The 13,107-nt window shown below is 37.8% G+C and overlaps 1 protein-coding gene across 3 annotated transcripts in view; it reads left to right on the top strand.

Moving 5' to 3' along the window:
- Positions 1–13,107, top strand: part of PRDM2 (PR/SET domain 2) — a 51,034-nt gene that overhangs the window by 27,478 nt on the left and 10,449 nt on the right. Inside the window, exon 2 of one of the 3 annotated variants that reach the window (XM_079326374.1) lies at positions 12,074–12,132. The exons of the other annotated variants lie outside the window; for them this stretch is intronic. The gene's annotated coding sequence lies outside the window, so the exon portion shown is untranslated. The remainder of the gene's footprint in view (positions 1–12,073; positions 12,133–13,107) is intronic. 3 annotated transcript variants of the gene reach the window in all.

Genomic DNA, 13,107 nt, shown 5'->3' on the forward strand with positions numbered 1-13,107 from the left:
TGGCACCTGGCATTTCCTCAGGTCCCCATCTCCCTCCTGCATACTTTTGCTTTTGTGTTCTGCATTCAAGCTATTTTATAGTCCCCAGGTGTTGGTGTTTGATGGCTCCTGCCTGCCTTGGCTGTAGCTTTTCTTAGCTGGAATAAATCCTCTACATCTTCCTTCTACCATGCACAGCAGCCCAGGAGTCCTGGGGGGAAAAGGTAGTTATTGCTAATTTATTTTCATACACTGGAACACTCTGTAATGTTCCTAAGGTGCATTTCAGATTTAGAAAGAAGTTCAGTAGGATAACAAGGTATTGAGAGGGGTGGGAAAGCAACCCCCTAAAAGGAAAACCTGGTGAACTTGGGTAACATCACAGATTTTTATCAGAGCCAAGCTGTTTCCACTGTCTTACCTGGTTCAGAGTCAGCAGCTGCCAGTGCATGGCCAACAATAGCTGAAATCAGCTTTTTATTAGTTTCTTTTGCATTTTCTGAAATTTCGAGTTTTTTGGTAAAAATTTATCATGTGTGAAAAAATCATGTTAAAAATTTATCCTGTGTTTCTCCCAGGTTGCAGTGCCAAGCTTGTGGGGAAATTTGCTCAATCAGATACATTAGCAGGAGATTTTCCATTAATTCTCCTTCTAAGGAAATAAAAAAGCTTGGGTTCAATTTGCAAGTTGGGCTCATGTGTCCTGAGAGGAGTAGTGTGGATTTTTACTGTCTCATCTGGGTGTTTCTTCCTTTGCATAGGACAGGAATAATTTGTAGCAGTGATCAGGAATAGTTTGTAGCAGTGAGCAGTAACATTGACAGAGTGTTCCTTCAGAAAGAACGCATGAGTCTTTCTGAAAAAAGTAACTTTTCAGCAGCTCAAATTGGTTGTTTTTGTTTTGTTTTTTTACAGAAGGGATGGTCATTGACTAGATGGTCATACATAAAGATATCCAGTGGTTTTATCAGGCTGTAATCTGCTTTAAGCTGCTGCATAGGCTCCAAAGTGTGATCAAACAAGGCTAAAATCTCATTTCTCTTACGGATTATGTGGCAGATCTAAAGTCTGGTTTTGGAGGAAGAAAGATACTGATGTTACTTAGTCTGAAAGCTTGCCCTGCTTGGGTGTAATACCTCTAAAATAGCCTTTTTTGTGGAGAGTTGTCTTTTTCCTGTGCTTGTTTCTGTCTCTGGAGGTTCCCCTCATACTGTGGGTGCCTCCCTGGGAGCTGCACTGGTGCAGTCAGGCTCTCCATGGGGGGGAAAAGTCTTTAATTTCATTCTTCCAAAAGCACATGCTGCATAATGCAGCTGGAGTGGGTTGTGAAGCCAAATGACCTCTCAGCCACAGCTGTGTCAACTCCTAAAATACTTCTCTATTGTAGTGCAGGCAAAGCACCTGCACCAGGGTCACCTGTGTCCTGGACAGCCCCTGCTGATTGTTCAGTTGGGTTTGAAAGTCCCAAAGCATTGCTAATAAATCTTTGAAAGCTTTGTTACCTTAGTTGCTGCATCCCATAGTTCTTGCTTGGTTTCAGGCAGAGCATGAACTACAAGGATACTCATAATAACTCATAATATTCATAATAACTAGCACTGGCCCAGAGGCAGTGTGAGGTGAAGGTGGGTGAATTCAGAATCAGTTATTGGCTGTTATAAATAATTATTGTGCCTTGGTTTATATCATGCTGAATGCAACTTCAGGCTTCTGCTTCCCACATTAAATAAACTTTGTCATTCTGAAAGTTAGACTGTTTTTTCTCTTATCTGAAAGTGCTGAAACAGTAAAATTGCTGTTGTGGAGCAGAAAAACTTAGGGATGAAATAAGCAGGTTAAATTCTGTGATAGTAGAAGTCCTTGCAGTTTTTCTTTTTTTTTGTTAATAATTTCTTGGGGATTCTCATGTAATTCCAAATAATTAGCTGTACTTGAGAGTGGCATAAATAAGCATCCTGCTTATAAAAGGTAGGCCTTTGATTGCCATCTGAATATCATCCCAAATGGAAATCATGGTCAAATGATGCCCTGATTGTCTGTGTTTAAGTTACACAAATTTATTAGGTTTGTGCTTGGACTAAGCTTAAGTTTGTTTCTAAACAGAAAAGAGCTGGTGATAAAAATGATTGTATATGAGTTGGAATGGAGCTTATAGAGGGATGTGTAAGTTGTACATTAGAAGCAAGGACATAATGAAATTATATTGTTATCAAAGCTCTATTTTCAATAAATTTAATGAAAAACTCACATAGGAGCTCAAGGCTTCAAAATTTCCTAACCAATGACTGGAAAAAGACAAGGGAGGAAGGAAGAAGTCATCAAGATCATCTGGAACAAAGTCTTAAAATGTAATTTACTTTGATTTCTCCAAATCACATTGATTTTCAAGAAGGTTTATACAACTCCAGTTCAGAAGCAGCATTTGGGATGTCAAGGGACCACATCTGGAAACATCTGTCTGGAGAGTAACTCATACATTTGAAGTCTTCTGAGCAGTGCAAGTTTTCATTTAACCCCCATATATGAGGGCCTGTGAAAGGGAGATTTGTATTTAAATCCTCATCTTCACCTCTCCTGCTCTCTGTGGAATGGGTATCACTCATTCCAGCCTCCCTTCTGCCTGTGGCTTTAAGAATGAGAGAAAAAAAGCCTTCACTTCAAGAATAAAAAAGTTAATTGCCTGTATTTAAGAGAATTAAAAAATTCAACTGTGTTGCCCCCTTAAACTCTGTGTTTTAAGTTTAACCTTTTGGAAGTACTACAAGCACCTTGCACACACTGTTACTTTATCTCTGTGGGGTTTTTGTGTTTGACTTAAAATAACAATCTGGCCTTCATGGTTGTTATAAGTTGTATTTCTAGCTACTAATGTCTACTTAAAGGAGATGTATGTAATTTAATCACATTTCCTTAGACTGCTTTTCTCAAGTAAAAAAGTAAAATATATCTAAACCACAGTTGTGGCATTTCCCAGCAAATTTACTAATGCCTTTAGTTACATAATTGACAGTGGGAAGTGAAATAAGGCACCAGACAGCTTTCTGTTATTAATCAATTTTTTTTAGTTGATCAGGATTGGCTTTGAAGTAAGGAGTGACCTGGAAGAAAAGCAACTTGATAATTTCACTGCTAATTTTTAAAAAATAATCCACTGAATTTGGAAATTATTCTCCTCCCTTCTTAGCAAATGCTGTTTTGATTTTCCTGAAAATAAGTTAAAAGTTATTAAATTGTTATTGAAATACCAGTTTTCTTGTAGAAATATTTTATTGTATTTGGATTTTCCAGGACTTTCTCAGACCATTTTCTTCTGACTCAAAGAATTGTTTAAATAGAAGATGTGGAGAAAATTTGGTGATTGCTGTTTTAGGGAAGAGCTTTGAGATAGATTTGGAGGATTTGTTCCAAAATAAGAAGGGGATGAATTCCTGCAGAGTAGAATAGGCACTATTTTCCAGAGAAACAAGTACTTTTGTTTTTTATTCCTTCAATTGTTTAGTGATTTAGAGTTGTCCTGTTGCTTATAGAATACAAGAGAACAAACTCAGTGAGCTGCTGACTGCCTTACATCTCACTGAATCTGGGTGACTTTTGCTCACATGAAAAATCCTTTCTTGAATTGCTTTGTGTTCCCTCACATTAAGTCAAGGCTTTACCAGCCACTCTTGCTCTTTCTATGATTTCCTGACCCTCCTGTGCAATCTCCCACTTCAACAATTGTTTCCCAGTTGGAGACTCTGGGGTTTATGGTGTATACAAGTCAGTTATTGATTTTCAGTCTATTCTTAGTTTATTTGCCTCCTGCTTGAACCATCTTTTTATTTAGGGAAGGCTCTAAGTTCTTTTACTAAGAATATTCTGTACATCTTAATCATTTCTACTGCCCTTCTCTAGATTTTTTTAATGCCTCATCTTTTCAAAACCATTTGATCAGAGTTAATATGAATAATACAGCATGTTTAACTGTACTAACCTTTTTTATTGCCATTTGCCATAAATTTACATTGACCATTTATTTCATTTGTATTATTGACAGGGAATGCCTTACACTAAAGGTGTATCTGCCCCATGTAATTTATTATGCAGTGGTGAACAAGCACATTTAACTGAACTTCAGGAGAGTGGACACAAAGTTTTGATATCTGGTTTATTGATGGAGACATGCAGACTCCATTTGAGTGTGTGGCTGAGAGCTCTTTAATGAGATTTCTTTAATGAGATCTCTTTCAGAAGGTAACTTGTGTTCATCAACTCTGAAGATTCTCACTTCACTGCATTACAAACTTGCCAAGTAGCAAAAAATTGTATTTATTAGCTGTTTTATATATTTTTCAAATGAACGAAAGGAAAAAAAACATTTGTAAAACTAGAGTATATTTATTTTTTTCAATCTGTCAAACCTTCCAATTTATTTTGTCATTGCTGCCAAGAGTCTTACACAGATTGACAGGAATGACTTTGTTCTGAAGAATTCTCACCAGCCTACACTTGCTGGGTTGAGCTCCTCAAGGAAATGTTACAGCAGATTGATTTTCTGCTTGGGTTTATTATCAGTTATTGAAACAAGGCTCAGTGGTATTTCTGCATTTGTAGCTAAGAAATTAGGCAATGTCTGAGCATTTAAGTATTTACTTGTCTTTTATACACTTTTCCCCTGGAAAATCACAATATTTATTTGGATCACCAGTGGCTGAGAGTTATTTAGGATGAAGCTTTGTGAGCACTTAGGAGCTTACCAGCTGTTGAGAGTTAATTCTGTTGTTACACTTTGTTATCAGAGTTCTGTGAGAGCTTTTGATTGACTATGATTAATTCTGCAGAACTTCAGAGAGGCACTGTTATTAATGTGCTGATTGACATAAAGTTATTCTAGTGAGAGTATTATAATAGCTGAAAATCCATCATCTTGATTATTATTGCTGCAAAATGCCATGGAAATGAGTAGTCAGCTATACATTATTCTAACTCTTGTTGAGAGCCAGATGCCTCACTCGAGTCTTCTCAGATACAGATCTGGTTTTGTTTGGCAGTCCATCAGAAACAATTTGACTGTTGAATGGGAAAGGCCTGGTGTTTGTAAAAGTGACTTGATTCATAGAAATCTGGGGACATTTTCTCAGGCATCACCATTATTCAGGGCTGAGTCCAATGCAAACTTCCATATGTTGCTGCCAGTAAAAGTGCAGGCTGTGGAGACAGTGAGCTGTGGGTGAAGCAGCTCAGTGCAGTGATAGCTGACCTGTCCAGCTGGGGATTGGGATCAGAACCTCCAAACACCCACCTTTGCCATAGTTGGATCCTCAGCCAAGCCTAAGAGTTATCTTGGGCTTTTCCCAAGGAGTAGATCTTACCACGTGGCACTGAGTTGAGGAAAATGTGGCTTTTCCTGCAAAGTGTTCCTTTCAAGTTGCAGGTAAAGAGCAGTGAGTCCAGTGTTTCTGATTTTACAGACTCTTCTCAGGGATTGCAAAAGCAAAGTGGACTTTGTGCTGAAACTCAGCTCATACTCCCAAATCCTGTTCAGTGTCACCCTCTGCTTTACCCACTCAGATACCAGAGCTGGTTTTATTTTCTGGTCCTTACCTGCAAATTAAATTGTCCAAGTTATGTTACAGTTTACATTTTATTTCTGTAGTCTGTTTAGTTGATGCTTTATACTATAAACATATGTGTGCAAAAGAATTCTGTTTTAACCCATTTAGATCAAATTTGACTTTCATCCTGCATGTAGCAGTTAACTGAGCAGAAGACCAGTACATTTGTGCTCTGAGATTTGTTTTCACTGTTTGAAAAATGGAAGAAGTTGCTGTTCCCTGTAACGACTCTGTGAGCATGTGACCTTTCTTGGTGTCACAAATTAAGCACATAGCAATTTGCTCTTGTCTGGTTTGGGGCATATTATAAATTTAGAACTTCTGTTGTCAGTCTTGTTAACATGAGCACCAACTGTTGCTGTTGTCCTGTAGCACAGTCCTTTTGAGAAATGGAATGATTGGGCAACTGGGGGATTACAGTTCCTTTGGAAATATAATTCAGTGTATCTCATGTTATCAGAGAAGGCTGACAAGCCTTTCTTTAAGAAAATATCAGTGGGCTGTGGCTGAAATGAATGAAGCACTTTGTTTCACCAAGGAAGTGAAGCAAATTTTCCACAATTTCCCAGCAGATAAAAATTTGGTGACTATGTTGTACATTAAAATGATGAGTTTACATAGTAATACTTATCCTCATTTATCTACTTCTTTAAAGGACCTGCTGTGATATTCTGCCATATGACCTTGGATTTGTTACTCTGAAGCTGGAAGGAGATAAGTCCTTCAAATTTAACAGATACAGAGAAACAGCATTTTCATGCTGCAAATATGATTTGACAGGAGCTGGTTATTAACAATTAATGTTCTTTGTTATTTTGGAGACCCAGTTGAGAAGATGTAATGTTTTGAATGTGGACTGATGGAAAAACACAGCATACCAGTAGGTAGTTAGTTGTACTGAAGAAATATAACAAGGATAAAGGAAAGAAATTTGGAAATGGATGTCAAAGAGTGGGTAAAACACAGAGGTGATTTTAATAGAATACTTGTTGGAGAAAAATTTCTGAGAAGTGGCATATGGCAGATGTGGTAAACATAAATGACTTGGCAAAATTGAATAAAATGAATGACAGGACAAATTTGAGTGACTGTAAATGAAAATGTTGAATGTGACCTTGTGCAATTCTGAGTGGCTTAATTATATCCAGGGGAGCTTTAGCATGGTGGTAGCACTGTCCAGATCCTGCTCTGAGAGGCTTTGCTCTTGTTTCCTCAGCAGTGGGGACTCCTGTTACAGTAATCCTGGGGCTCCTGCTGGGCACAAAGGCAGCCCTGTGTGCTGGGAACTGCAGCCTTTGTACAGCTGTGTTCTCCAGGCAGAGCATTTGGATCAGGGGCTCAGGTTTGGTTTTCCATGCAGTGACAGCTTTGCCTGTGTGGCATAGAGAGGCAAAACTGCTCTGGATAGCAAGAGCCACCTTGATCAGCTGTGTGAGAAGGGCTTTTGGGTCTGCAGTGCATTCAAAAGTCCTTTTCTTCTATTCTTTTTTTTAAAATGTCATTTATTTGTGTGGCTGCTGTTGGAGTGGAACGTACCTGGTTTGTCAAACAGCAGAGTAAAATCACAGGTAAAGGCCTAAGTAGTTACTTTTGAAGATAACTTAGCTAAAATCCCAGATATTTTTGATGTAATCCACTCAAATGTTCAGTGATACAAATAGGGCCATGACAATATTTGGGTTTTGTATTACAAGTAAAGGCAGACTGATCTAGTAATGATCATTTTAAACTTGCTGGTACAAATAGTTGTGTGAGGGCTTTCATTTGCATTAACTTGTAAATGCTGCTGTTAAAATAGGTGGTATTTCTAATTACCTGGGACCAACTTCACAAACATTCTGGAGGAAGATCTAATGACTGGAAGCAACATTTTCTGATTGGTTAAAGCAGAGATTTAAATTTAGACATTCCCTGTATTAAATACACAATTTGAGTGCTCTATTTTTAACTGAATTTTATATAAAAACTGGCTAAATATAGAGAACAGTTATTTCTGGAAAGTGTGTGTGCCAGCTGACATTTCTTCTGCTGCTGCTTTTGTCTTAATGCTTAGCAAAACAAAAGCTCATGGAGTAGAAATACAGAGAAGAATGTTCATCATGGTTTTTTTGTCCTGGGCTGGCTGTGATGGCTGAATTGGGGGAGGCAGGAATACACCAGGGGCTGGAGTGATTGAGAAAGTCTAGAGCAAATCTGATCACAGATTTGTATCCCCTTTCTACTGTTCTGGAAATATTGGCATAAGGGCAGAAATAACATTTTCAAATCTTGCTAGGATGAAAGCTCTACATTTAATTATTTATATTTAATTGTTCCATCACAGCTCTTGTGTGGGTTAAAATTGCATGGAATTAAACCCTTGTTTGCCATGCCTTGTAATTGTTGGGTGACATTCTGTACTGCTTAAGTCATTACAAGTAAGTCTTGTCTATAAACTTAAGACTTCCTGGGATATACACTCAGGTTGGGAAGAAGGCAGAATGTGTTGGAAATTGGAATGGGATGCTGCAAGAGTGGATGGCATACTCTGACAGACAGGTGCTTTAAACTGGTTTTGTCTGGTACAGAGTTATGGTATGTAATTTAATTTACAAAATGGAACTTGTAAGAAGAGACTGGAGATAGCTCACAGTTCAGCTTGTAAGGATTGTGTAATACCACACATTTAACACAGGCTTCCCACTCAGAATTTTTCACCAGTTTTTAAAATCTGCTTATCTGAAATTTATGAACAGTGTCAAATTTTCTGGTGTCACAAACTTTATAGAATGGCAATGTACTCCCTTCTTCTTGCAAACTGTTGGGTCATTTCTTTCTCTTGGAATTGCACACCTGTGATGCCATCCTCACATTTCTTGTACTGACTACCATAATTCCAGAAGTTTGTGATGAGGCACGGTAACATGATCTTCTGTGCTATCATTAAAGTGGAGACTTTGCCAAACATTTGCAGAAATTGGTGTTTTAAATAGCCCAGCTCAGAATTTTCTTATGCTTTCCATGGCAACAAGTTCATCTGTTATGCAAATGTCCCATTAACAGTCTCTGTCAGAGCATGGCTCTGTTTCTTTGCTGCAGAGTGTATTTAGTGCTCAGTACTAATAATTTCATGCACATTTTGGTGTATGTACCTGTATTCAGGTGTCCTGAAACACCTTCCCATGCCTCTTTTATATTGTGGTTGGAAAATGCAGAGATTAAAATGTACTCTTAGTGAGTGAAGTGATGGTTAATAGGCTTATACAACAGGCAGTTTGGTATTAATAGAATTGCTGTGAAGTTTGGCTTCCTCTTTCTTCTGCTCCTACTGGCTAAACTTGAAAGTGTCTTTTTATGGAAGAGGAGATGCAAGTTCTGCTGGAAAAAAATTACAGAGAAACCTTTGCTCACTGCATTTACCCATAATCTGTAGATAATTCACAAGACTTTTCCATTTTTTCTGTGGTAATTACTGTATGTTTTCTGCCTCTCCAGCTTTAATATTATTTGATATGTTAGGTCTGGGCAGATTGACAGTGCAGGACCATGATCTGCACTCTGAAATATTCATGTGATTCTCAGGAGTTGGAGGTTAAAATTCTGTTGTAATTGTTTTTGTATGCTGTGAAGCAGCTCATGTCAATTTTAGTGTTTCATTTGCCTAATACCTGAAGTTATGCCTACACAAGCTAGTTGTATCTGATAACTTTATAATGGTGTTGCAAGAAGTACACTCCACCAAATACTTACAGTGATGACAGATTGAAGAAAACAGAGTAATAAAAGCATTTAAATTTTGCCTTTTTCTGTAGATTGTCATACCTATTGTTGAAATAGGCCTCTTAGTGATAACTGTGTGGAGCCATTTACATTTAATTGACATCCCTTTTAATGAGGTATTTGTTTTAAAAATTGATCTGTGGCTTGAATTTCACCCTTGGACTTACTGGAATATGATTAAAATGTGCTGACTTTGCCTCTAAAATTCTCAGTTTTAGCAAGATACAGTACTGAAAATGGAGATTTTTCATGTGTACGTGCCCAGCAGTGCTTGGGATGATCTGAAGCCAAATGAGAAATGCACGTACTGCAGCACATCTATCTTACACTGACAAAGAAATAAAAATTAAAAGCTTTTTCAGTCTTGTGTGATGAAAACAATATTAGCACCAAAGGTGTTCTGTGGCAGCATTGGAATTTCTGAGCTGTGGGCTCTTGGGAAGCCTGGGGTTGGGTTTTGTAGCCTGTTTTGTTGCCAGGGTGTTTTTCTCCAGAGCAGTTTCATGTCTTGTTTCATTTTGACTTGGGAGCTTTGGGGTTCCAGAGCCTTTCCCTCCCCAGGTAATGGATGTGTCTGTTCAGAGCTACTTGGAGTTCCTCAGCTGAGCTTGCTGGAATCCTTTCAAAGCATTACTTAACTGCAAGTACTTGAAAGGAACTTTGATATATTGTTGTGTGAACAGTAATATTGTGGAAGAAATATTGGAAGTCGATGTTACAACATTTAGGCAATGTTTGTTTAAATAAAGCAGAATTGTTGAGGCTTTTTCTTTCAAGGTTGCAATCTTTTTATTCCTAGCCTAATATTAGGGTTTTTTACTACATTTACTCTTGCTTCCTTTTTCTCCAGTAATTTGCAGTGTGATGTTTTGAACCTCAGCTAGATCACTTAAAACTTTGGACAGCAATTTAAAAGAGGTTTATTAGCAGCCTGTGAGTGAGACACTGAGCCAGGTGCTGGATGGGCAGCAGCCACCCTGTGCTGTCTCCTCTGAAATGTGGCACTTGGCTTAGATATTAGAATAAAAGATTTGCATACCTTTGTGGGTTTGAGGTCATGTTTTTGGCAGATTTCTGTAATACTCCTGATTATATGAATAATCCTCATATGCATTCATATATATATATATATATATATATATATATATATATATATATATATATCAGGCATGTTGTGCTTACCAGCTTTCCCTAAATGTTGGGAGTTCTTGGCTGTCTCAGTGGCTCACAGTTATGTTGCCCTTTATTTAGCCAGGTGTTTTTTGATTTGGGTTTGCTGTGTGAGCAGGTGCTGGTAGAGAATAATGAAAGATTTTGTGAATAATGGAAGAACTAAAAAAAAAAAAAGGCAAAATGGACTCTTAAATGCAAACAGAGGAGCATATTAAAAGAACAGCCTTAGTATTCACATCTTAATAATGAGCATTTTGAATTAAACAGCCAAATTACCTTACTGTTTAATCAATTCAACTTGTTAAATATGTAAGGTCTTTAAAACCCATGTACTGTACCATTCACAGTTGGACAAGATTCTAAGAAGTCACTGCAACATATTTATACATTTTTGTCATGCTCCTCCAGCCAACACAACTTGGATTTAATTTTTTAAAGCAATTTTTGATGTTCTTTTGGATACAGCATTCTGTGTGTGAAGAAGGCATTCATGTGTTCTGGCCTGTCTGTACAACAAACAACTCCTCAGATTTTTACTGATGCCTGAAGGCTTAAGGAATTTATTTTGAAAAACATGACATCAACCAGCATTCTGGATACAGGAACAGATGAATTCTGGTGTATAGCAAGCTGTTTCTCAAATTAAAATTCAAGTTGTATCAGTATGTTTAAATTCATTAATCAAAAGAATATGGAAATGATCATGCAGTTGTTTTCTGTTGAATTTTCCAAAGGAATGTTTTAGCTTGAATATTCATTTAATCTTTATCCATTCTTTATAATCTTTGGGGAGGCAAATTCCCACATTCTGTATTTCTCTAAGAGATTGAAGCAGTATTTGAGCTCAGGTGTGAGAGTCCTCCTTACTTTATGATCTTAACTGTGAACATGTTTGGTGCTGCAGTTAAAGTTTATTAAAGACAATGGCATCTTGTACAGTTAAGCAATATTTAATTATAGAGTTCAGCTCCAAGTGTATGGAAACACTGTGTTAAACATCTTCCCTCCCAGTTTCTGAGCATGCTTATTCCACACCACCAGAAATAACTCAGTGCTTTAATAGTCCCATTAGTAGTTTGGTGAACAACAAAAGTCTGACTGTAGGTTCTTGAGAGGTGTCTTGGTTTTATCAATAAAATGAAGTATGGGCAATAAAGATTACTTCTCTCTTATATTGTTACTCTGTTATCTGAACTCCTCCATAATTAGTGGGAGTACTGATGGCCTGGACATTGGCAGTAGCATGAGTTCTCCTGTAATGTTATAAAGGGATTGTAAAGGTGTGAAGGCTGAGCTATCTTAGAGCAGAAGTGGAGAGGAGAGAAAAAGGAACCCTATTGATAGTTGCAAGACAAATTGCAAATTGATTAATTCCTCTTTTCATCTTCATCACTACAAACAAGTTCCTACTTTCCATCTGTTTATTTAATCCATTTTCCTTTGCATCATTCTTTTACAATTCTTCTGAAGCACATACACATATATTAAGTTCTGCCCTTCATTTATTCTTTTGTCATTGTTTCCATTTCACTTTCCCTGTGTTTCATTCCTGTATCTTTCTTGTTTAGACCAAGTGGAGGATCCAGCTGGCCGTAGCAGCCATGTAGGACCCTTCAGGAACCTGATGGTAAGTGCACGTGTGTACTTATACTCAGGCTTCCACCAGGTTCTGTCTTCAGAGGCATTTCCCCCCTCCTCTAGGCTTCTGTTCATTCCTGACCTCTGAAACAATAAAAAAAACTAAGGGACAGGCCTTGGACTACTCATTGATACCCTTTATATCAGCAGTAGGTTGTGGTTTTATTGGAAATCTGCAGGAAGAAATTATGCAAGTCTTACAGGTTTATATGGATTTTAAAAGCACTTTGAGAACTCATGGGAGAAAGTCTATCAACTGCTGTTAAATGTCTTCAAAAGTTCCTGGACTCCAAATATATGAAAGCTGGGAGAGCATATCAGTGAGGTATCACCTATTGCTCTGTTCTTAAATTCTCTTCCTGGGCACGTGCTGTTGAAATTGTGCATCTGGGACAGTCATTGTCCTGTTTGAGTACAGTGAATTCTTTAAACCTTCTCAAAGAAAACTGCCACCTGGGAGATAAACAAACTGAAGCTGGTAAAGGGGATCATCTACAATGGTTTGCTGTGGATGTGTGTCAGAAACTGATCTGACACATCTGAAATGTTGAGTTGTTCACTGTTCAGAGAAAGGGCAAGTCAGGTGCTGGGTGAATCCTCTCTTCCAGTGCATCAGTGCTTGAAGACCAGGCATTGAAGCATCTCCAGCTGTATCCTGGAGCAGGTTACTTCATGAGCAAGTTGCATTTCTTTTTAGGATTGGCAGGAGAACTTGCAAATGATCTGTTTTCCATCAGCAGCATAAGGTATGTGACATAAGTACCTTGATTTTGTGTGAAATTCCTGCTGTTGTAGTGATTTCTCAGATTATGATTGGATTTGAGGTACTATTGATTTTTTTACTCTAACTGGATGACACTTTGAAACACATCCACATGCTTTAGCACTTGGGATTTGTGTTGGGCCTTTTTCATACTTTTCCTCACCTTTGAAAAAGCACACTATATTGCCAATATTGTTAGAA

Source organism: Erithacus rubecula, assembly GCF_903797595.1.
Source record: "Erithacus rubecula genome assembly, chromosome: 24".
NCBI lineage: Eukaryota > Metazoa > Chordata > Aves > Passeriformes > Muscicapidae > Erithacus > Erithacus rubecula.